At 36.6% G+C, this 23,866-nt stretch overlaps 1 protein-coding gene and 1 long non-coding RNA gene across 10 annotated transcripts in view; one reads left to right on the plus strand and one right to left on the minus strand.

The window, feature by feature from the left end:
• The window catches only part of NOL4 (nucleolar protein 4), a 397,837-nt gene that overhangs the window by 187,972 nt on the left and 185,999 nt on the right, over positions 1-23,866 (plus strand). The gene's annotated exons all lie outside the window — the stretch shown is intronic.
• LOC108530916 (uncharacterized) lies at positions 84-23,285 on the minus strand. The gene is made up of 3 exons (XR_001886022.1): positions 23,240-23,285; positions 18,480-18,516; positions 84-194 (listed from the first exon to the last, which is right to left on the minus strand). It is a non-coding gene; the product is annotated as an uncharacterized LOC108530916 (long non-coding RNA).

The following is a 23,866-nucleotide window of genomic DNA, read 5'->3' on the forward strand; positions in this document are numbered from 1 at the left end:
GATCTTTTACTAATTTTACAATAAAAGGACACAAATACAAAATATATTTCTGACCAAATTTATATGAACAATTTTCACATGGGATTGCCCTGAATTCTAGGCTGTATCATTGTCACCAGAGCATATCTCACATGGTTCTTTTCGTTGTTTATCCATCTCACATGGTTCTTTTCGTTGTTTATCCTCCATGATACCTAAGTTGGAAACACAAGGAGATTCCATTAAATGATAAAATTGACTCATTTTTCGTTGCTCTGCAGCATAGGAAAGTGGAAAGTACACAGAGTTTGGTTTAACACACTATCTCTGTTCATATCTCAGACCTCACCCTTCCACAGTGGTTTGCTCACCCATGTACTAATGGGCTAAGAACCCCTGCCTCGCATGTTGTTTTATTTCAAAGTTCAATGGATTAATAAAGTATATTAATAAATGTACATTTATTTAAAAAATACATATTCATGATTGAAGCATTTTTCCTCAGGAAAATGGCTTCAATCACCTCAAAATAGCTTTATCCTCAAAATAGCTTCCATCACCAATATAAGATTAATAAAATATTACATATTCACGTGAAGCATATAGTCATGAAAAAATTCCAAAAAGTACCAAAATGTATAAAGAAAAAGGAAGGGTCCCCTGTTCTTCACTCCCAGTCTACTGTGCCCCCAGCAATAATCTCCATTAACAGTTTGGCATGTACCTTTCCAAACAAGAGAGATAAATAGAGCAATCAATAGTTTTTATTTAAAAATATAGTCACCAAAATTTTGGACACAGATGCTTCTCAACTTTCAATGTGATTGCATCTCAACAAATCTATTGTAAATTGAAAATATTCTAAGTCAAAATGGATTTGATATGCCCAAGGTACTTAACACCGTATTTTAGCCTAGCCTACCTTAAACATGCACAGAATACTTACATTAGCCTACAGTTAGATGGAATTATCTAACATAAAGCTTGTTTATAATAAAATGTTGAGTATCTCATGTAATTTATTGAATGCTGAGCTGAAAGTGAAAAACAGAATGGTTGTATGGGCGCTCAAAGTACGGTTTCAACTGAATGTGTCTTGCTTTCACACCATCGTAAAGTCAAAAAATTGCTAAGTTGAACCATTGTAAGTCAGGAACCGTCTGTATATGTTTTTCATTTTTATCATGATTTTGAATCAGTTGTTGGAAAGAACATTTTGCCAATGTTTTGCTGATGTTTTCGTTGTGTTCAGCTGTTACTACAAAAGAACTAACAATTTACAGGCTAAAGAAAAGTGGGATGGGATTGACCACACACTTATTTTTTTGGAACCATTCATTAATTGTGGCAAGGATTTGCTGAAATGACGAGTAAATGCACATCTTAACTTTATACAGAAATGGACGCTAAGCCAAATAAAGACTTGCTCTTAAAATATTGCTCTGCAAATGTCTGCAGAGCTGAAATGTGTAAATTAGAGATTCATTGAAGTCTGCTAGCCAAAAGTGAAAATGAAAGTGCTTTCAGCTTGCTAATTAATGCTGCATGTGGAATTTGCAGGGGGAAAAAAAAAACCACCCAGACCTATGAGCAAAAGTAGTGATCTGGTTGTCAAAAGAATTGTGTCTCATTCTATTATGCTACTGAATATGGAACCCTTAGTAATAAACCTGTCTTTTGTCCCCAGCGTAAATGCTTAAAATTAGGTGACATATTCTCTACCTTGTTATTGTGTGACAATAAGATGAGGGAAAAGAATATCCAAAATTGACCAAATTCCAGAATAAGACATGATATAACTATAATATATAGCTGTGATTTTAATGTTCTGATTTATATGTTGTTTGTACATTTTACATTTTGTTTCTTTTATGATACATAATACTTTACATACTTATGTGATACATGTAAGTATTTTTTACATGCATAGAATGTATAATGATCAAACCTGCTTATTTGGGGGCACCCATCACCTTGACTATTTATCATTTCATCACCTTGAAAAGGGTAACATTTCAAGTTCTCTGATCTAGTTATTTCGAAATATACAGTACACTGTTGCTAATCGTAGTCACTTTAGCCTGTTATCAAACCTTAGAACTTATTTTTCTATCTAAACTGTAAGTTTATACCCATTCATCTACCTCTCTTCATTTTCCCTACTCATTCTAACACACTTACCCGCCTCTGGTATCTATCATTCTGTTCTCTATCACCATGATATCAAATTTTTTAGCACCTATATATGAGTGAGAACATGTGGTATTTATCTTATTATACCTGGGTTCTTTGACTTAACATAATGTCCTCCAGTTCCACCCATGTCACTGCAAATGACATGATTTCAATCTTTGTTATGGCCAAATCATATTCTATTATGTATATATACCATATTTTCTTTCATTTGTTTATTGATGGACACTTAAGCTGATTCCATATTTTTGCACAATAAACATGCTAGTGTAGGTATCCTGTCGATATACTGATTTCCTTTGGATGGACATCGAGTAGTAGGATTCCTGGATCATATGGTAGTTCTATTTTTAGTTTTTTGAGAAATCTCCATGCTGTTTTTCATAGTGCTTGTACTAATTTACATTCATACCAACAGCGTATAAGTGTTTGCTTTTCTCCACATCCTTGCCAACATCTCTTACATTTTATTTTCTGTGATAGCCATTCTAACTGGGCTAAGATGATCTCTCATTGTGGTTTTGATTTGCATTTCCCTGATCATTACTGATGTTAAGCATTTTTTCATATACCTGTTAACCATTTGTATGTCTTCTTGTGGGAATTGTCTGTTTATGTCCTTTGCCGAATTTTTAAGACATTATTTGGTTTTATATTGTTGAGTTGTTAGAGTTCTTTGTGTATTTTGGGAATTAGTCCCCTGTTGGATGAACAGTTTGTGCGTATTCTTCCCCATTTAACAGGTTGTTTCTTCACTTTGTAGTTTGTTTCCTTTACTGTGTAGTGCTTTTTAGTTTAATATAATATTATTTGTCTTTTTGTTTTAGTTTCTATGCTATTGAAGTCTTAGCTGTGAAGTATTTGCCTAGACCAGTCCTGAAATGTTTTCCTTATAGTAGTTTTCTTTTAGTAGTTTTATAATTTGGGGTAAGTTTAAGTCTTTAGTCCATCTTGAGTTGATTTTTATATATGGTGAGATGGATCCAGTTTCATTCTTCTGCATATGAGTATTTAAATTTCCCTGTACATGTATTGAAGAGGGTGTCTTTCCCTAGTATATATTCTTGGTTTCTTTGTCAAAATTAGCTGGGTGTAAATATGAGGATTTATTTTGGGGTTCCCTACTCTGTTCCATTAGTCTATGTGTTTATTGTAATAACAATACCATGCTGTATTGGTTACTATTGCTCTGTAATATAATTTGAAGTCACATAGTATGATACCTCCAGCTTTGTTCTTTTTACTCAGGATTACTTTGGCTATTCTTCTCATTTTTGGTTCTATATGAACTTTAAGTTTTTTTATTTCTGTGAAAAATGACATTGGTACTTTGATAGGGATTGTGTTGAATCTGTATGTTGCTTTGAGTAGTATGGTCACTTAACAGTATTAATTCTTCCATTTCATGAGCATGGATATATTTCTTTTTTTTTTTGAGACGGAGTCTGGCTGTGTCGCTCAGGCTGGAGTGCAGTGGCCGGATCTCAGCTCACTGCAAGCTCCGCCTCCCGGGCTTACGCCATTCTCCTGCCTCAGCCTCCCGAGTAGCTGGGACTACAGGCGCCCGCCACCTCGCCCAGCTAGTTTTTTGTGTTTTTTAGTAGAGACGGGGTTTCACCGTGTTAGCCAGGATGGTCTCGATCTCCTGACCTCGTGATCCGCCCGTCTCGGCCTCCCAAAGTGCTGGGATTACAGGCTTGAGCCACCGCGCCCGGCCGAGCATGGATATATTTCTATTTGTGTCCTCCTGTGTTATTTTAATCAGTGTTTTGCAGTTTTCCTTGTAGAGACCTTTCACTTCCTTGGTTAAGTTTATTTCTTGGGATATTTTGTAGCTATTGTAAGTGGAATTGCCTTCTTGATTTCATTTTCAGCTATTTCACTATGATGTACAGAAATGCTACTGATTTTGGTATGTTCATTTTGTACTCTGCAGCTTTACTAAATTTGGTTATTAGATATAATCGTTTTTTGGTAGAATCTTTGGTTTTGCTAGATATGTCATCTGCAAAGAGAGACAGTTTTACTTTTTGTTTTTGCAATTTTGATGCTATTTATTTATTTATTTATTTATTTATTTTTAAAGATCGAGTCTCACTCTGTTGCCCAGGCAGGAGTACAGTGGCACAATCTTGGCTAACTGCAACCTCCACCTCTCGGGTTCAAGCAATTCTCCTGCCTTATCCTTCTATAATCCTGAGTAGCTGGGATTATAGGTGTTTGCCACCACGCCCTGCAAATTTTTGTATTTTTAGTAGAGACGGAGATTCACCATATTAGCCAGGCTAGTCTTGAACTCCTAACCTCAAATGATCCACCCACCTCAGCCTCCCAAAGTGCTGGGGTTACAGACGTGAGACACTGTGCCAGGCTGATGCCATTTATTTATTGCTATAGCCTGATTGCCTTGGCTAGAACGTCCAGAAATATGTTGAATAGGAATGATGAAAGTGAGCATCCTTGTCTTGTTTCATATCTTAAGGAAAAAGCTTTCAACCTTTCCCAGTCAGTATGATGTTAACTGAGGGTTTGTTGTATACAACTTTTATTATGTTGAGGTATGGTCCTTCTGTGCCTAATTTGTTGAGGGCTTTTACTATGAAGTGAGGCTGAATTTTATCAAACGCCTTTTCTGCATCTTTTGTTTTTTTTCCCTTCATTCTGTTGATGTGATGCATTTTCTTTTTATTGATTTGGTACATGAAACCACCCTTGCATCCCTAATATAAATCTCACCTGCTCATGGTTTATTATCTTTTTGATGTGCTGTTACATTCTGTTGATTAGTATTTTGATGGGGATTTTTGTATCTCTGTTCATCATGAATATTGGCCTGTAGTTTCACTATTTGTCAAATCTTTGTCTGGTTTTGGTATCAGGGTAATATTGGCCTTATAGAATGAGTTAGGGGGAATTTCCTTCTCTTTGATTTTTTTGGAATAGCTTGAGGATTAGTATTATTTCTTCTTTATATCTTTGGTAGAATTCATCAGTGAATTTATCTGGTCCTGGTCTTTGCTTTGTTGGAAGATTTTCATTACTGATTCAACCTCACTACTCATTACTGATCTGTTCAGGTTTTCTCTTTGTTTCTGATTCAATTTTAGTAGGATGTATGTTTCCAGAAAATTATCCATTTCTTATAAGGTTTTTGGTTTGTTAGCATATAGTTGTTCATAACAGTGTCTGATGATCTTTTGTATCTCTGTGGTATCAGTTGTAATGTCTCCATTTTCATTTCTGATTTTTTTAAAACTTGAGTCTTCTATCTTCTTTTCTTGGTTAGTCTAATAATTTATTAGTTTTGGTTATTTTTTAAGAGCTAACATTTGGTTTTATTGTTTTTTATATTGTTTGTTAGTCTCTATTTCATTTAGTTCTGCTCTAAACATTATTTTTTTTCCTTTTGCTATTTTTGGGTTTAGTTTATTCTTGCTTTTCCAGTCCCTTGGGGATCATCATTAGATTGTTCATTTGAAATCTTTCTACTTTTTAAATGTAGGCATTTATTGCTATAATATTCCCTCTTAGTACTGTTTTTGCTATATACCATGAGTTTTGGTATATTATGTTCCCATTTTCATTTGTTTCAAAAAATTTTTTAATTTCCAACTTAATTTCTTTATAACCCAGTGGTCGTTCAGGAGCATACTGTTTAATTTACAAGTATTTATGAGTTTCCAAAGTTTAACTTGGTGTTGATTTTTAGTTTTATTCCATTATGGTCAGAGAAATACTTGTTATAATTTGTAATCTTTCAAATATTTTTAGACTTGCTTTGTGGCCTAACATATAGTAGCTCCTGGAGAATATTCTACGTGTTGAGAATAGGACGTATTCTGCAGTTGTTGAATAAAATGTTATATTAAATGTCTGTTAAGTTTCCTTGGTCTAATGTGTAGTTTAATGTTTCTTTGTAGATCTGTCTAGATGATCTGTGTAATGCTTAGAGTAGGGTGTTGAAGTCTCCCGCTATTCTTGCTTTAGAATCTATTGCCATATTTAGACATCTTTAGATCTAGTAATATTTGCTTTAATGAATCCGGGTGCTCCAGTGTCAGGTGCATATATATTTAGAATGTTTATATCCTTTAGCTGTTTTATCATTTTATCATTATAAAATGACCTTCTTTGTCCTTTTTTTTTTCCTTTTAGTGTTTTGACTTTAAGTACATTTTATGTGATATAAATATAGCTATTCCTGCTCACTTTGGGACTGTTGTTGCTTTTTTTGGGGGGGGGGTGCGGCAGGGTCTTACTCTGTGGCACAGGCTGGAGTACAGTGGCATAATCTCTGCTCACTACGACCTCCACTTCCTGAAATTCAAGTGATTCTCATGCCCCAGCCTCCTGAGTAGCTGGGACTACAGGTGTGCACCACTACGCCCAGCTGATTTTTGTAATTTTAGTAGAGAGAGGGTTTTGCCTTGTTGGCCAGGCTGGTCTCGAACTCCTGGCCTCAAGTGATCCACCCGGCTTGGCCTCCCAAAGTGCTGGGATTACAGGCCTGAGCCACCGTGTCTGGCTTCACTTTTGGTTTTCTTGTGTGGAATATCTTTTTCCATCCCTGTACTTTCATTCTATAATGAATCTTTACAGGTAAAGTTTATTTTTTGTGGGCAGTTTGTAGTTGGATTATTTTAAAAATTCACTCTGCAAGTCTATGTCTTTTAGGATGAGAATTTAATTCATTTACGTTCAAGCTTGTTACTGATGTGTGAGATTTTTTTCCTGTCATACTGTTATTTTCTGGTTTAGTATATTCTTTATTCCCTTACTTTTTCCTCATTTGTGTCTTTGCTTTACCAGTGATTATTAGTTACTATGTGTTTTCATGATGGTAAATGCTGTCCTTTCACTACTGGGTTGGGGACTGCCTTGAGCATTTCTTGTAGGGAGAGTCTAGTGCTAATGAATTTCCCTTGCTTTCAATTGTCTGGGAAAAATTTTATTTCTCCTTCATTAATGAGGGATAATTTTGCTGGGTATAGTATACTTTGTGATTTTTTTTTTTTTCTTTTTAGCACTTTGAATATGTCATCCTATTCTTTCCTGGCCCATAATGGATTTCTGCTGAGAAATCCATTAGTGTAATGGAGTGTTCCTTTATAGGTGACCACATGCTTTTCTCTTGCTGTGTTTAGAATTCTCTATCTTTGACTTAAGATAGTTTGATTATGATGTGCCATGAAGATCTTGTTGCATTTTATCTGTTTGGGGATCTCAGAACCTCCTCTATCTGAATGTCTAAATCTCTTTCTAAATTGGGGAGTTTTCATTTATTATTCTATTTAATAAGTTATTGAATGCTTTAATTTTCTCTTTGCCTTGTGGGACTCCCATAATTTTAATATTTGATTGTTTTATGGGTTTATCATATGTCACAAAACTTTGCTCATTCTTTTATTCTCTTTATTTTTTTCTGACAAGGTTATTTCAAAAGACCTGTCTTCAAGTTCTGGGATTTTTTTCTTCTGCTTGATCTAGTTTATTGCTGAAGCTTTCAAATGTATTTTTTATTTTATTCAAATAATTATTCAGTTCTAAAACTTCTGGTATTTTAAAGTAATATCTATCTGTTAAATTTTCATTCAAGTCCTGAATTGCTTTTCTGATTTCTTTGTATTGTTTTCAGATTTCTATTGTAACTCACTGAGGTTCTTTAGAAGCAATAATTTAATTTCTTATTCTGGGATTTCATGAATTTCTTTCTGATTGGGATCTATTGCTGGAAAAATATTATGTCCCTTTAAAGGTGTCATACGTTTTTCCTTTTGCATGTTTCCTGTGACCTTACATTGGTATCTCTGCATCTACTATATAGTCATTTCTTCCAAATTTCTGAATTTGCTTTCATCATGGAGGACTTTTTCCTGAATATGTACCTATGGTGTTGGTTGAGTAGGGCACTTTGGCTTGGATTTTAGATGTGTGCAGTAGTGTAGTCTTTGTAAAACTTCTTTGGCTGTAAACATCATCAGTAGTATCTGTGATTTTCCTAGTGGCTTAGGGTGCGATTGCTATTAGAGGCTGTGATGAAGTTTTTCTGTGGGCTAGAATGCCAGGAAGGCCAGTCTTTAGGCCCCGTGGTGGCAGCAATGGGCTGAGATGCCTGTCCTTGGGTCCCAGAGGGGTGCATCCTGGTGTTAGTTGGTTCAGGTAAACCGATTCTTGAGCCTCCAGGTGGCTTACTCCAATTCTGGTAGATAGCAGTGGGCCAGGTGGGTGGGTTCTCAGGTCCCTGGGCAGCTAGCATGGCAAGGGTGAAGGTAATAGGACAACTATCTGGGTCCCACATGGTGAGTGCTTATATTGGCAGTGGGACTGTGATGAGCTAAGTGGGCCAGTCTCAACACTCACAGGTGCTATGTGCAGATAGATGCCAACTGTGGTGGTAGCTGGTGGGTAGCAGGAGAAGTGTTCATGTGCATTGGTGGTGGACTGGGCTAAGCAATCTCTTTGCCTCCAGACTCTGTGCTCTGGGATGGGAAAAGTTGGGCAACACTGGGCCAGATGAGCTCATCTTCTGGCCTCCTGATGGTGTGTGTGAGTGTCAGCATGGTAGGCAGGGGTGGGGTGATCCCCAGGCCACCATCATAATGCTTAGGTTGTGGGCAGCAGTGGTTATGCTGCAGTCCTGCCACTGGATAGGGTGGTGCTACCTTCAGTGGTAGCAGCCGAGCCTGGTGGCTGGGGAATGTGCACACCACTTGCACCCAAGCTTTAGTAGAATTCATACCTAAGTCCTGCTGTCGTAGCTAGCTTCTTGCTTGCACTTTCTGTGTGCTTTCCCCTTAGACACAGTAATGTTTGGTGGTTGCTCACACCTAAGTCCCAGAGGCAAGAGCCAGGGCTTGTCGAGCACCTCAGCTGCAGCACCACTGGAAAGCGGAAGAGTGCAATGTGTTGCCACTGGCGCTCTAAAGTGGTAGCTTGTTGGAGCCCCTTAGATCTCCGGGTGTTTTTGGGACCCAGTGTGAGCCCTCTCTCTGGGGCAGTGCCATTGTAAGATCTCCCAGCAGCTCCCTTTGTTGGTTTCAGGACCTATGAAGAGTCAAAGGGCTTTCCTGTGGCTCAGATTGCCACAGTCCATGGTGGAAATGGGGACTGTTGAAGGTTTCTCACTTACTCTTTCCTTGTATTGAGGAGTCTCTCTTGGTATCTGGCACCCAGTTGATTTCAGGTGAGCAGATGCCTTTCTTCCTTCTCCTTTAGGTAGTTGCTGTCACTTTCATATTGAATTTTAGCGTTTTCTCTTGGATAATATAAAATATCTACTCACTATCTTGGTTCTTCTTAGTGAAGGAGGCAAGTATAAAATGCCTCTAGGCAACCATCTTGAAGCTCCTCTACAAATTTTTTATGAGGGTCTACCAAATCAACAAGAAATTAGTGGCTTATTGCTGGTCCTCAAAACTCAGTTACTTATCCATGGCAAGATATATATGGGACTTGGAAACAAGCAGTGATATATCTGTTGAATCTAATAATAAATGGGCTTGGATTTTGCATGTCTTTTCTTTACATTTCATGTTCAAAGTTGTTGCTTTTGTTTTGTTTTATTTTGTTTTACAAACTGCTTATCCATGATAAATTAGAAACACAAGACTGGACTCTTCATCACGGAGAGTTTGAGAAGCACTGCAGTAGGCGCTAGATACAACAGAGAACAAAAACAGACCTAGCCTGCTCTCTCAGAGCTTGAGTCCTGGGAGACACCCAGATATTAATCAAATAACAACTCCCCAGTGATTTTGGTATTCAAACTGAGATAAGTGCCCTTCCTGAACTACTCTTCTCCTCTCTCCACCCCCCGCTTTTATTTTCTCATCCATTCTACCCCCTTGTGATCCCCTATCCTGCCACCTCTTTACCCATTCATCTCTCCTCTCCCTCCCTCCCCCCAGCATGACTTGTTCTCCCTATTGTCAACCTTAATCTTTTATTGTTTTTTACATATTTTGATTTTTATATCTGACAAACTGTCAATTTAAGCAATTGAGTAAATAATCATCTTTTAAAATTTTATTTTTAATTGACAATAATCACACTTATGAGGTACACAGTGATTTTTTCCATATATAGTACATGTAGAATAGATCAAAGTAATTAGTATATCCATTATCTAAAGCATTTATTATTTCTTGGTGTTGAGAACATTCAATATGCTCCTTCTAGCTATTTGAAACTATATATTATTATTAACTGCAGTCATCCTAGAGTGGTATAGAAAACTAGAACTTATTTCTCCTATCTAGCTGTAATTTTGTATCCATTAATAAATGTGTCTCCAATCAACAAATACAAAGGTATTTCAATATTCCAATGTTTGAAGAGTATGATATTCTCTTTGATTACCAAACAGTATATTCCTATATCCCTTTTCCTTTGTTCCTTCCTCCTTTCCTTCCTTTCTTCCATCCTTCTATTGAGGAATTTACTTAGAATCTCTTGAGCCCTAGATATGTGGCGAAGATTAGGCCAGAAGAAAATATAAGCAAAAGAAATAAGAGAATTTGAATTCATGATTCTTTGAATATTTAACCTAGTTATGCTGTGTCTTAGGATGCAATTTCCTTGCATGTATTCTTTAAAAATGAGTAGAGGTTAACATGGCTTTTGAAAATTATTTAGAATATCAAATATAATTGGCACTGCTCATTTTCTAAAAGCCCAAAATATAATCAAAATGGAATTTTATTTAGATCAGTACTTTACTTTGACTTTAAGATAGGACTTATTATATAAATGAAGAAACAGTTTATTTTCTGAAGCATAGAATCACTGAATTATAGTACATTTCACATTACTTAATAACATTTGTAAGTAATAGTTGAAGTGATTTGTGTGTGAAAAGTTGTGGAAGTTTTTCCCAGTTTAATTTATTAGTTTATTTTAGTATTTGTCACTATATTTATTATTGAAAATTGGTTATTATATTGTATTGGTTGTATAAAATAGTACTTTAAGGAAAAATTATTTGAATAGAATTTTAAAAATCTCACCTCTTGACTTTGTATTATCTAGAGAATAATGCTCAATCCACACTATAAAGCATCTAAACATTTCATCAGAAAACTAGAGATATAGAGCATAGTATCCAATAAACAGAAACTTTCTACGCCCTCAGAGATGTTCATGTATGGCATGGTTTCCTCCCATGGCAAGTGTTCACAGTATCATCAGAGAATTGGGAGACATAAGCTCATAGCCTGGAAAGGCACACGGTGGAGAGAAAATGCCACAGATTATGGAGTCAGCTGCCCCTGAGTGTTAAGTGTGCTTTGGCACATAGACCATCTGGAGAAAACCATTCAGTCAGAAGCCCAGGATATGCCCTGTGATATTAGATAACCTGGGCTTGCTTTGAGGATTGATAAATTAGTACCAAAATATAATTTTTAATTACTCTTTAATGGCACATAGTTTCTACTAATTAAATAGTAAAATTTTTATGTGTGTGAGCTACTTCAAATAATTAGGGCACAAGGGTGTCAATTTTTGTAAGAATGATGTGTCCCAATAAGGGAGACAGTGATTTAAGGACCCAAGACTAGAATGTGCAGAACAACTAGGCCATAAAGAAACCTCACTGAGTTTCATACTGAGACGTTACATAGTTTATTGTCCAAACCAGGATATATTTGAGAGCCAAAGGAGGGCATGATTAATAATTATACTGAAAGAATAACTGTACACCAAGACTGTGTAAGGTAGACCCCACACAGTTCCCTTATCTTTTATGTTTCTACATGTCTCCCTGCTTTGGCTTTCTCTGATGAATTTGGCTCAAGAGATTCTAAATAAATTCCTCAATAGAAGTATGGAAGAAAGGAAGGGGAGGAGGAAGGGACAGAGGAAAAGAGATATAGGCATATACTCTTTGGTAATCAATGAGAGAATAGAATACTCATCAAATTGGAATATTGAAAGAGTTTTGTATTCAACATGGACCCCTGTAACTTCTCTAGCCCAGCGCTCCCCTACCACTTTTACTTCTGCTGCAGCTACTAACCATGTTAGTAGTTTCAGCTTTTCAAATTTTACCATGCAAACGAATCTTCTGGGAGTCTGGTTAAAATGCAGATTCTGATTTAGTAGTTCTGGGGTAAAGTCTCTGATTCTGTATTTCTAAATTCACTGTCGTTTTGATGTGGTCATTGGTCCACACCTTGAGAAGAAAGTGTTAGTTCAAATTCCAAGAGATGAAATCCCTTGGCCTAATTCACTTTTCTGGTTTGGCCGCATTGGCTATGTGTTTGACTTGTTTGATGGTCCTTCGGTCAGGTGCCTGCCTTGGCAGTTTCAGCCTGGAGTAGTTGTGTGGCTATCAGTGCAGTAGGATGTTGGCATGTTAATTTGTACTAGAAGGGAGCATAGAAATGAGATGTATACAATCAAATGATATACTCAGTGTGATTCATTGTTCTGTTTAGTTTAATTGCATGGATAACCACTGAGGAAGAATCCTGAAATGTGCCATCAACAGTGAACACTCTGAATCAGGGGCTTGGAAGCTCAGTAAATGTTCTCTCTTTGGCTTAAGTAAAGAAACAGGGATTTTCAAAATAGAATCTACTGTGCTTTATCCAAGGAAAGATTTTATAGATGGCCATGCTTATGTGACATTGGTGTAGCAGCATAAAACATGGAATGGGGTTGAGGGGAGGTACTATAACCAGCTCTTGATTAATTCGTAGTAATCACATTGTAAGAGCTCTTAATTTGACATTATTCAAAGAGTTTAAATTGACACAGTTAGTACAGTAACAGATTAGTTTTTCTTAATGGTCAAAAAAGACAGATTTTTAAATTTTGATTTGATGAGAATTCAATGTTTTATTATGACAGAAACAGTTTACATGAAAATGAGTATATATACCACTACTATGAAAAGGATACTCATTATCTGGGAATCCTTTCTATTCTTAGTAGTGTTTTTTCCTCAAACTAGTCTGACATTACTTCTTGGCTATCCTCTTACTATAACAAAAATAAAATATCCACAAAAACACAATGTTTTCCCTTCTTTCATTGATTTTTTAAATTATATTTTCTTTTTTTTTTTTTTTGAGACGGAGTCTTGCTCTGTCGCCCGGGCTGGAGTGCAGTGGCCGGATCTCAGCTCACTGCAAGCTCCGCCTCCCAGGTTTACGCCATTCTCCTGCCTCAGCCTCCCAAGTAGCTGGGACTACAGGCGCCAGCCACCTCGCCCGGCTAGCTTTTTTTGTATTTTTTAGTAGAGACAGGGTTTCACCGTGTTAGCCAGGATGGTCTCGAACTCCTGACCTCGTGATCCGCCCGTCTCGGCCTCCCAAAGTGCTGGGATTACAGGCTTGAGCCACCGCGCCCGGCCTTAAATTATATTTTCATTTGTGACTTGCTGTATATACTGCTTCTGCTTTATGCAAAGAAGTATTAGAGTAAGGTCCTCACTACCTATGACCATTTGGGAAAATATGACCTACATGCATGAAAAAATTAGTGTATAATACAATATAAAAGTTTTGGGCTATGAAAATCATGAGTTTAGAAAATAGAATAAAGGTGGTTTTGAGTCATTAATTTATAGCTTTAGGCATTTGCTGAATATCTGCTATACACCAAGCATAATGCTGGCTTCAAGGCACACAGCAATGAAGAAAAGTCTAGCCTCTGTCCTCCACCTGTTTGTAATTTAGTTGATTTGCTCCTCAGAGGAAGAGATGTTCTCCTTAGAGGGTTATTTCTCCTTTTCCGGTACCTCCACACATCAACCCCCAACAATTATCACTTAATTTTTGATAATTCCCAGGATATTTCTTGCTAATCCCATGATTCCTGACCCCAGAATCCTTTACCAAATACCTATTATCCAACCCACATGAGAGCTGCCTACTATTGAGCTTGTTCCAAGCCACTATCATTATCACCTTTCATCATCTTTCTCCTCTCTATCCTCCTCTCTGTTCTTTGCTCCTGAGTTTACTTTCTTTATATTCTACTATTTCTATAATCCAACTCTTTCTAAAGCCTGCCTTCATTGAGAGACAATATAACATAGAGGAAAGAATGTGGAATGCTACACATGTCATTAAGTTCTAGTATTGCCATTAATTCATCATAAATGTAAAGTTAATTCATTTTCTTCCCCAACATAACATAGCATCTGTCTTTTTCAGGCTTTTCTCACAATACCCAAACATGTGTTTCCTGCTGAGATATACCAGTAGAATTTAGATGGAAGTTTATTTTGGAATTAGGAAACCACTTTCTAATACTATGTTTGTCACCAAAACTTTTATTGATTTTTCATTCTTTAAGATGTCGATAACTTCAGTGCAAGAGAGAGAAACAGTAAAGGGAGCTGGGTGAAATTATCTTGTATATTAAATAATGAATTTATATTATTAAAAATTATAAAATATCATCTATAATAATATCAAAGTTTTCAGAAAAAGTCTTGAGGCTAAAGGAAAGGAAATTGTATCAGTTGGGATTGGGATCTAATCTGGAAAATGGAGCCCATTCCATGACATCCATTAGGAAAATTTAACACTAGGCACTCACAGTGGTGTTTGAAGAGCTAAAAAGCCAAGCAGGGTTTCGTGAAGCAACTCAGGAATTGATAACAGAAAGAGGTGGCTCCCATAGTTAGCAGTGGAAGGGCCAGGGAGGATATTACTAGATATTACTGGAGCTCAAGCCCAGAGCTCCTACATGGGAATCAGATTAGCAAAAGAGGCTTCTTAGCAGGAACTAGGGCATAGAGGATATACTCCCCATGCTGGAGATGGGGATACTGCCTGAACCAGAGAGGGTGTGTGCATGGGGAGGGAGGAGGGCATAACCAGTTATTCTCTTTTTGTCCTATTATTCATCTCTGCCAGTGTCTCTCATTGTCTAAACCCAGTCATAAGGCACTAGGCAAGAAAACCTAGGAAATACAATTTGCAATAGAAGGAGAACAGATCTGAGAACAAACCAGCCAGTGACCATTGTAACAGATAAGGGAGCATGTATTGTGAATCCTTACAGAATAATTATTTTAGGATGTATTTGTTCTGTAAATCCAAGAAGAGGTTTGTAGCTCAGGCTTCTTGCTGTCTCAGAATATTGACAATAAGAAATTCAGATTCATCACTGAGTAGTCCCGGCTCACCCATTACCATAGGGAGAAGAACTGTTGAAGGGCAGTGGTAGGAGAGTTTAGGAGAATACCTAAATGAGTATACATTCTAATCATTCACCTCTACGTTTCTTTAAAAACATGGGTACTTAATAGGTCTAAGATGATCACAGGGTTTCTCTCTCCACACACACTCCCAAAACACAACACACTTTACCTGCTTGCTAATGGCTGAAAATATCAAGAGAAAAAGCCTTTCATTCCACAATTAGACATAAAAGGTTTAAATTACAAGTACCTAGTGGAAGTAACATTTTTCTGTGAGGGAATTTCAGATAAAGGATAATCAATCAATCAATCTGTCAATCCATTACTCAGTAAAATGACATACAGAGAGCTGGTGTGCACACAAATAGCTAGAGAATTAGCAATCAAGAGGGGAAGGAGAACGTGCAGGACCCAGAGGACACACTTTGATGGTTTTGACAATTCTTCCCAGGGTGATACTCTTTACCTGCTATGTGAGCAAAACTTTTGACAGTGACTTCAGCACATGTGAACGCTTATGTGATAGGCAGCTCTACTCTGTAAGGAGAGTAAAGATTCTTGATTTTCCAAACATACGCTTGACCCAGGTAAAGACTTTCTCTTCCAGGAGTTTGTTAACCAAGGTAATTAAGTTTATCCTTTTCCCCAAATAAGATTTTAGCTCCTTAGTTACACATTTATCTTTAAATTATTTGGAAGAGATCATATCCTTTCATGAATCTTTTTAAAAAAATGGGGCCATTCTGGCAGTATTTTGTTTATTAGTTTTGATAAATGGAAAAAATATTTGACTTTTGGCTTCTTTTCCTGAAATTTTCCCAGATTTTTATAAAATGAGATTAAAATATCCTCAGATTCAGCCTCACTGAATCCAGAATTGAGGGCTGTTAGTCATTTTTAGTTCTGTTGCTATCCACAATTGCCTCCTTTAATTGCATATTCCACTGGCTAATTGTTGGATATCATCGACATTAATTTCTCACATGTGGTTCCTAAGCACTTATATGAGAAATGCTTCTAGATTCCCTGACTTCAACTGAAATAAATTAAACCAAGATTTCTAGACTTTATTATGTTAGAGGTTTTAGTGCCCACATAGATCCTACAGATACTTAGTTTTAATCATCTCCCTCAGGAAATTCTGAAACAATTAAAGTTTGAAAACTACTGATACACATCTATTGTTTGAAAGATACTTGAATAATTTTAAATAGTATTATGTATCCTAACATACCTAGAAAATTCTTCATATTTGTACTGTATTCATTTTATGTTGCTTTCTATACTACAAACTTGACAGTGTAAAAAAACCCCACATACCTCATAGGTCTATAGATCAGAAGTCCAGGCAAGTTTGACTGGATTCTATCCTCAGGGTATCACAAAGCCAAAATCAAGGTGTCAGCCTGCCTAGGCTCTAATTTGGGGACTTTGGGAGAGAATTCACTTCCAAGCTTACCCAGATAGTTGGCAGAGTTTAGTTCCTTGTGGTTGTAGGACCACAGTCTCTGCTTTTTGCTGGCTATCAATGGAGGATCGATGTCAGCTCCTTGAAGACTGCCTGCATTCTTTATGTGGCTTCTTTCATCTTGAAAAACCTGTGTGCTGTGAACATCTCTGACTTTCTCTTCTGCTACTAACTGAGGAAGCTCTGTGCTTTTAAGAACTCATGTGATTTAATCAGCCCACCCAGGTAATCTCTCTACCAACATCAATTGTACCACATGACATACCAATCACAGGAGTGATACCTCCGCGTATGTACAGGTTCTAGAAATTAGGGTGTAGAATCTTGGGTTGGAGGGCATTTTTGGAATTCTTCCTATCATAGTCCCCAGTTCAGTAATACATACAGTTAATTCAGGAACACACATAAGCATAAGAAGCCCCACAGTCTATTTTCTGAAGAGATACTAGCAGTGCAGCTGTGAACTACTGCGATGGTCTATTCTAACAAATAGTTATTGAATATTTAAAATATGCTAATCAAAATTCAATAAAGGAATAAGAACTGGAAACTACCGTCCAGTAGATTAGATTTCATCCTTAAATGCCTCCAGAGATAGACACTTATTTGATCTTTTGATAATTTCATCAATGTTTTCTGATATACTGTACAAAAGACTGATTATGTATAATCTTTAATCTTTAAATCTTTAATTTTCTATGTTCCTGATAGGTAATACAAACGTATTAAAACCATCAAATATTTGATTCAATTCTATCCCTCCCCATAGTCCCTGAAAGTATTCTTTTTAGGCTTAGTATTCTCTATTTATATGACTATACTTTATTACATAATTTGAAGTCCTTTAACATGAAAGTTATAATTTTAACTGAACACAGTCAAGCCACATAACATTTCTGTTGTTCACTTTTCTCACATATTTTTACTCATTTCTGTGTGGCTGGCTTTGCACTCACCCAGGATGTAGGAGCCTCTCAACTAATTTCTGGAATTTTCATGAAGAGAATGACGTGTATTTGTATTGAGTCAGGGCATCCATGGGGGGGAAGGAGGGTCCAAGGCTTCCTATTCCACCTTCTTTCTGACATCACTCCTTAGTTTTTGGCTTTCTCAAAAGCAAAACCAATTTTATGTATTTCTTAAGGTTGCTTTTCAAGGTTTTTTTTAAAAAACTGGCTAAATTAAGCAAAATGGTGCAAAATGATTATCTATTGAAGAAGGACTGGAATATCTCAAAATTCACAAAAGAGTTGATTACCCCAAATCTGGAAAGTTAGGAACTAGAAAAATGATGGGAACCTCAGTGAGAGTAGTTTTAGTTCTCTCTAGTGTTTAACATAAAAATACTTAGTTCAATGACATCCATTTCATCTGTCTCACAGCTCCAAAATCTTCCAAGGCAACAAGATATCATGCCTACACTGGCCTATACTTGTGAATTAGGGGGAGAATGTAGGCACTAGGTTGCCATCCCAGTGAGTGCTTAGTACATGCTATCATTGGCTAACACATTGATATCATATCACACCATCACACAACGTTCTCATATGTCCAAATATACTTCCACCAAATGCTTAATCACCTTCTTTGCATAAACTACATAAATCCTATTATTTCCCCAATAGAACTAAATCTGAGCCATGTTCAGCAACCGCACCCAGGTATCGTGTTGAAAAGACTCACTTTTCTGAGTTGAAATCACAAAGTGATGTTCATTGTTCTGTAACAATTGAAATTATACAATTAATGGACTAATTCATATATTTATTTACTACCACAACATGCTATGTACAACGATGGAGATAAAACTTAAGGAAATGAGGAATATGTTTATTTAATATTCAGATACTTGACAGCAAGCAAGAAATCCAGATAAACATTGCACTCCTTTTCTCTGCATCTGGTTTCTAAGCCATAGCTTGACTAAAAACCTCAACTACAAATTCCATGTTTTTACTTTTTTAGCAGCAATAAAACTACTCAGGAAATTGTCCAGATGCAATGGCATGTCAGGGAATGCGATCTTCTTGTCTCTGCCTACAAGAATTGTCTTGATAATATTTTCCTTCCTGCAGAATATAATGAAAAATACTTTAGATACTCCCTGAGTATCGACCTCCCAAACTATTTTGTTTTTTGGCCATCTTTCATTCCTTTGGTAGTCATGATTAATGACCTCAACCAACACATGGCCCTCCTTTTTAAAAACTGATTCCTTTAGTGGCCTACATGGTGTGAAATGTTCAGTTTCTATTCCACTTGTTACAAGTGTCCTTTCTGCAGGTGAGCAGAACCTGCAGTTGTAAAGAAGAGTTATGAGAAGTTTTGCTTCCATCTCTGGAGCACCTTGTTTCCAGCCTGCTGTTGTGGCTAAGAAATAAGTAGCCCCAAGTATCAGTAGCTGACTTAAAGCACACATCACATCCTAAAAGGCAGCCCCTCAGGCTCAGGTACTATCTCTCGGTGGCATTGAAGTTGAGTTTTTAACAGTTCATTCCATCATGTTATAAGGCCACTAGTCTGCCAGTGATGAAAGAGATAACAGCAATAACTCCCAGGAAAATCATATAGTTGCTTCAATGCTTCTACTATGATGTGATTTCCTTGATTTAATGTAATGTAGTATCAGAAAAACTGTAGTATATAAAACATTCTGAGGTCAAAAATGATGTCTGAGGATGAATGGGCAAGAAATGCAGGAGTAAGTAAAAAATAAACATCTGTTCCACTAAGAACAAGTAGCTAGCCCATACCGAATTAAAGAGATCCAATACAATTGATCTACTACAGTGAAGTTAGCAATCTTCTCAAAATTATGTACTTTATCAAAATTTTAAGATTGAACACTCTGTTGGACAACTGAGTACTCAGATTAACATGGCCAATGAAGCACCCAGAATGAAGCACCCATGCTCTGCTTCTGCTCTGACTGCCACTCCATTCATAATCCCACTGAGCAAACCTGGGTCCAGCAGATAGGATGCTTCATATCCACAGGAAAAATCACACTTATTAGGATCACCTTCTACTGTAGTGGTTTTCTGATGGACATGGACATGGCATGAACATTTTCAAGCCCTTGACCTATTATAAAAGATTTATCAATATCATGCTTCCACTTCTGTCTAAAAATCATCTAGCCTGGCTCTTTTAAGCCTCTATGCCATTTGGTCACTGCCAAAGACATAATGCGATAACCTAACACTATGTTTGTCCTAAGGAGAGTATACAAAAAGATTTACTGCTCAAAGTCTTACCCATATTTCCTTCTTCATTTGGGTCTATCTATGTAAACAACTGTACCAGTGCAGATTTTCACATTATCATTTAAACAAGGCTGACCTTTCTTATTTTCAACCAATTTTTCATTAAAAATTTCTTTTGAATTAGTAGACAGAGATTAAAGAAGGAACTGTTGTTTTGTGGGTTTTGATCATCCTATTCATATACCATGGGAGCCTCAGAAGACCCATTCCTCCATGTCACACTTCCACTTGATGAAAAAGAGCTACTGAGCATGTCTAAATTTAATGAACATGTCTTAATTTAATTAAAGTGGTACTCAGTTCATGATGCCCAAGTGTATAAAGAGATAGCAGACGTCTCAAAAGGCAGAGTCACCCATTGAAGACTGCGGGGCCTTCCACTAAAACTTTATTTGTACTGATAAAATTTCTTTCTTTGAAAATCACCTCAGGCTTCACACATATAGATACCTTGAATTCCAGCTGGTCTATTCTGCCATCATGAAGGCCAAATGGAAAAGCTATTTTCACTGCAATCTAAACCAGATGACGCCTACTATGTAATGTGTCTTCTTCTAAGTAGTAGAGAGGTCAAGTTTTAGGAACTTAACCTTCACTGTGATGTGGTATGTATATACATTTTAAAACAATAGTTTCCTGCTCACTGAGGAGACAGGGCCCTATATTTTAGTTATCTTATATTTTTTATTGTTATATATCTTACCAAAGTAGACAAGACTCAACCATTTTTGCTCCTCTGAGCATGGTTTTATCCTTATGTAGAATTATGGGGATGTATATTAGGATATGGTTTCCAAAGACCCTGTGAACTAGATTGTAATACGGAACCAGAGAAGTCAGATTATCCTGGGACATGAGCATGAAGGTGAGAGTAAATTCTGGTCTGGTTGGACAGAGCCTCTGAAAAATGCATTAGGCAAAAAAACAGCTGACTTGGTGAAATAAGTGAGAGAATCAGTATCCAAAACAGGCCATCCCAATGGTCAACTGACAGAAGAGAAGCATAGTTTCTGGTAACTTATCACTGTGTATCAAGAACAAGTCATGGGATGGGGGTGGTAGGGTTCTGTAAGGTGGATAGCCACCACCAAAGTGCTTCTTACAAGGGCAAATTGGAAGCTAGCCCAGGTCCTTCCCAGCTCCAAGACACTGTTTCAAACATAAACTTGTTACAGATGGGTCTTTTTATTTTCCAAGATTTTCATTGCTTTCAAAATAAAGTATTTTCTGATTTGTTATCAGCAAGAAGAAACCCTTTTGATTTGCTTTTGGCTAAACACCAATTTAGGGCAACCCCCTTTTGGATCATATTGATTTTAGCTTCAATTAGAACATTTCTTTCCAAAATGATTTACCCCAATCTGGAACATTTGTTTCCATAACTTAGTTAGTGGTTGGGGATAAGTAATGATACATCTCTAAGCCATTTCCTTATAAATTGCCAAATCATTTTCTAGTAGAACGACTCTATAATAATATATGGCATTGTTTCTTGTTTCTATTGCCCATTTGATGGGTTTTCTGGGGCATTTCTTTCCAGTGGTTAGCAGTCAGCTCTCTTTGAAAACACTGACATGCTCTAAAATGATTGTTTTAGATTCACTTTAAATCGAACAGGAGATTTTCTCATTATATATATTGCTTGCTGTATGAGACAGAACATCAAAAATCTCACGTATTGTTTTGGTTTTAAGTGGTAGCAGTAAATAGCCTCATGAGTATTTGACTAATACATGGATTTCACACACACCTGCATTAATGCATTATATTATCTGTGGCATTGTTTGTCTTATTTATATCTTTATCATCTATGTCTATAGTGTTAACTTTGTGTAATAAAACACTAGGCTGAATTCCATAGAGAAACACAAAGAAATAAAAGATGTAAAATACCTACCTTGTGAAAATGTACATTCTAGCTGGTAAATAGATTCTAAATGTCACAAAATGACAAGGTGTTGTAAGGTGAGAAGAAGGACAATACAGACCCCACTAAAACCTACCATGTCAGTGTTGGACTTAGGGATCTGAAACCTGTGAATTATGATAATATTATGGTACTATTTAAGATAAGTGAAAATGTAGCATAGCATCTAGTTCAGGAAACTTACCTGGATTCCATAAGTAGATCTGAGCTGTGAGTTAGGAGGAAAAAATCTATGTATATATTTTTTCACTTACTTCTAAATGAAATTTTAACTTTTTTTCTATTATGACTATAAGAAATATAACACAGTGGTATTTGCAATAACTGTGACTTTGTCAACAAAATAAATCTGGTATTTTCCAACACATAAAAATATCAAAATATACTTCTGCATATAATTTTATATAAAATAGCTAGTTCTATGAAATCCTGAACAAGCTAATGGGTAAGCATGAAAATAGTACAGTCATGTATCACATAATAATGTTTCATTCAATAACAGATCTCACATACAACAGTGATTTCATAAGATTATGTTATACATTTTGCTGTACCTTTTCTATGTTTACACGTGGTTTACACAAATACCACTGTGTTACCTTTGCCTACAGCACTCGGTACAGTAACATCCTGTACAGATTTATAGTCTAGAATAATAGGCTATACCACATAGCCTAAATGTGTAGTGGGTTATGCCATCTAGGTTTGTGTAAATGCACTCTATGATGTTCACACAATGGTGAAATTACCTAACAATGTATTTTTCAGAATGTATCCCTCTCGTTAAGCAATGCATGACTGTATTTTGCAATTTGTTTAGACAATTAAGAAGCCATTTACAAGTTATTGCATAATAGCCAGTTTTAAAAATGTGTTATCTTGGAATTAGGAGAAAATTTTGTTATGGGTCAGTTGATAGTAGCTTAGAGGTAGGAACAGAGATAAATAAGCTTCCTCAGACTACACTCACATAATCAATGGGTTTTACTAGTACCCCACCCCTCCCAGGAGAATAATGAATGATTTTATAAGTGTTCCCGAAAAAAAGGGTACGCAATAAAATATCCACTACTCTAAAATATACAATTTTGTTCAGACACAGTGGATTGCTAATGCCTGTAATACCAGGACTTTGGAAGGATGAGGCAGCAGGGTTACTTGAACTCAGGAGTTCAAGACCAGCTTGGGCAACATAGTGAGATCCCCTCTCTACAAAAAATAAAAAAATATCGAGTCATGGTGGCACATACCTGTAGTCCCAGTTACTTGGGGATCTGAGGTAGGAGGATCACTTGAGCCCAGGAAGCTGAGGCTGAAGTGAGCTGTGATCTCATCACTGCACTCCAGCCTGGGCAAAAAGAGTGAGATCCTGTCTCATATATATATACATATACATACACATATATGTATACACATATACATATATATACACACACATATATGGACACACACACACACACATATGCAATTCTTTGTTTTAGTATGTACAACATACTAAATTCCCTGTCCTCTTCCAGCTTTTTCTGCCTCTGATGCTTTTTCTTATGCCCTCTCATAAACTGGGATAACCTTCACCATCCTCATTATACATCTACATATATCTCACCTTCTTCAAATTCCTGTAAAAGACCTTCCCTGATACACTTTTCATCCCCAGCAATACATAGGTGACTTTTCGTTCTCTGAGAAACCTTTTTATTCATGATGCTTGATATGAAACTCTCATGGAACAGATAGTATTTTCTACCTTGCATTGTAATTTTTATGGTCTAATCTTAGATAAGAACAATTTTTATATGGAGTCTCTTTGGACTCAACAGTGCCAAGAAAAGTATCTTGTGCACATAAATGTTTGGTTAAATATTGTAAACAGCATA

This window comes from Rhinopithecus bieti, unplaced genomic scaffold, assembly GCF_001698545.2.
Source record: "Rhinopithecus bieti isolate Rb0 unplaced genomic scaffold, ASM169854v2 scaffold_5260, whole genome shotgun sequence".
NCBI lineage: Eukaryota > Metazoa > Chordata > Mammalia > Primates > Cercopithecidae > Rhinopithecus > Rhinopithecus bieti.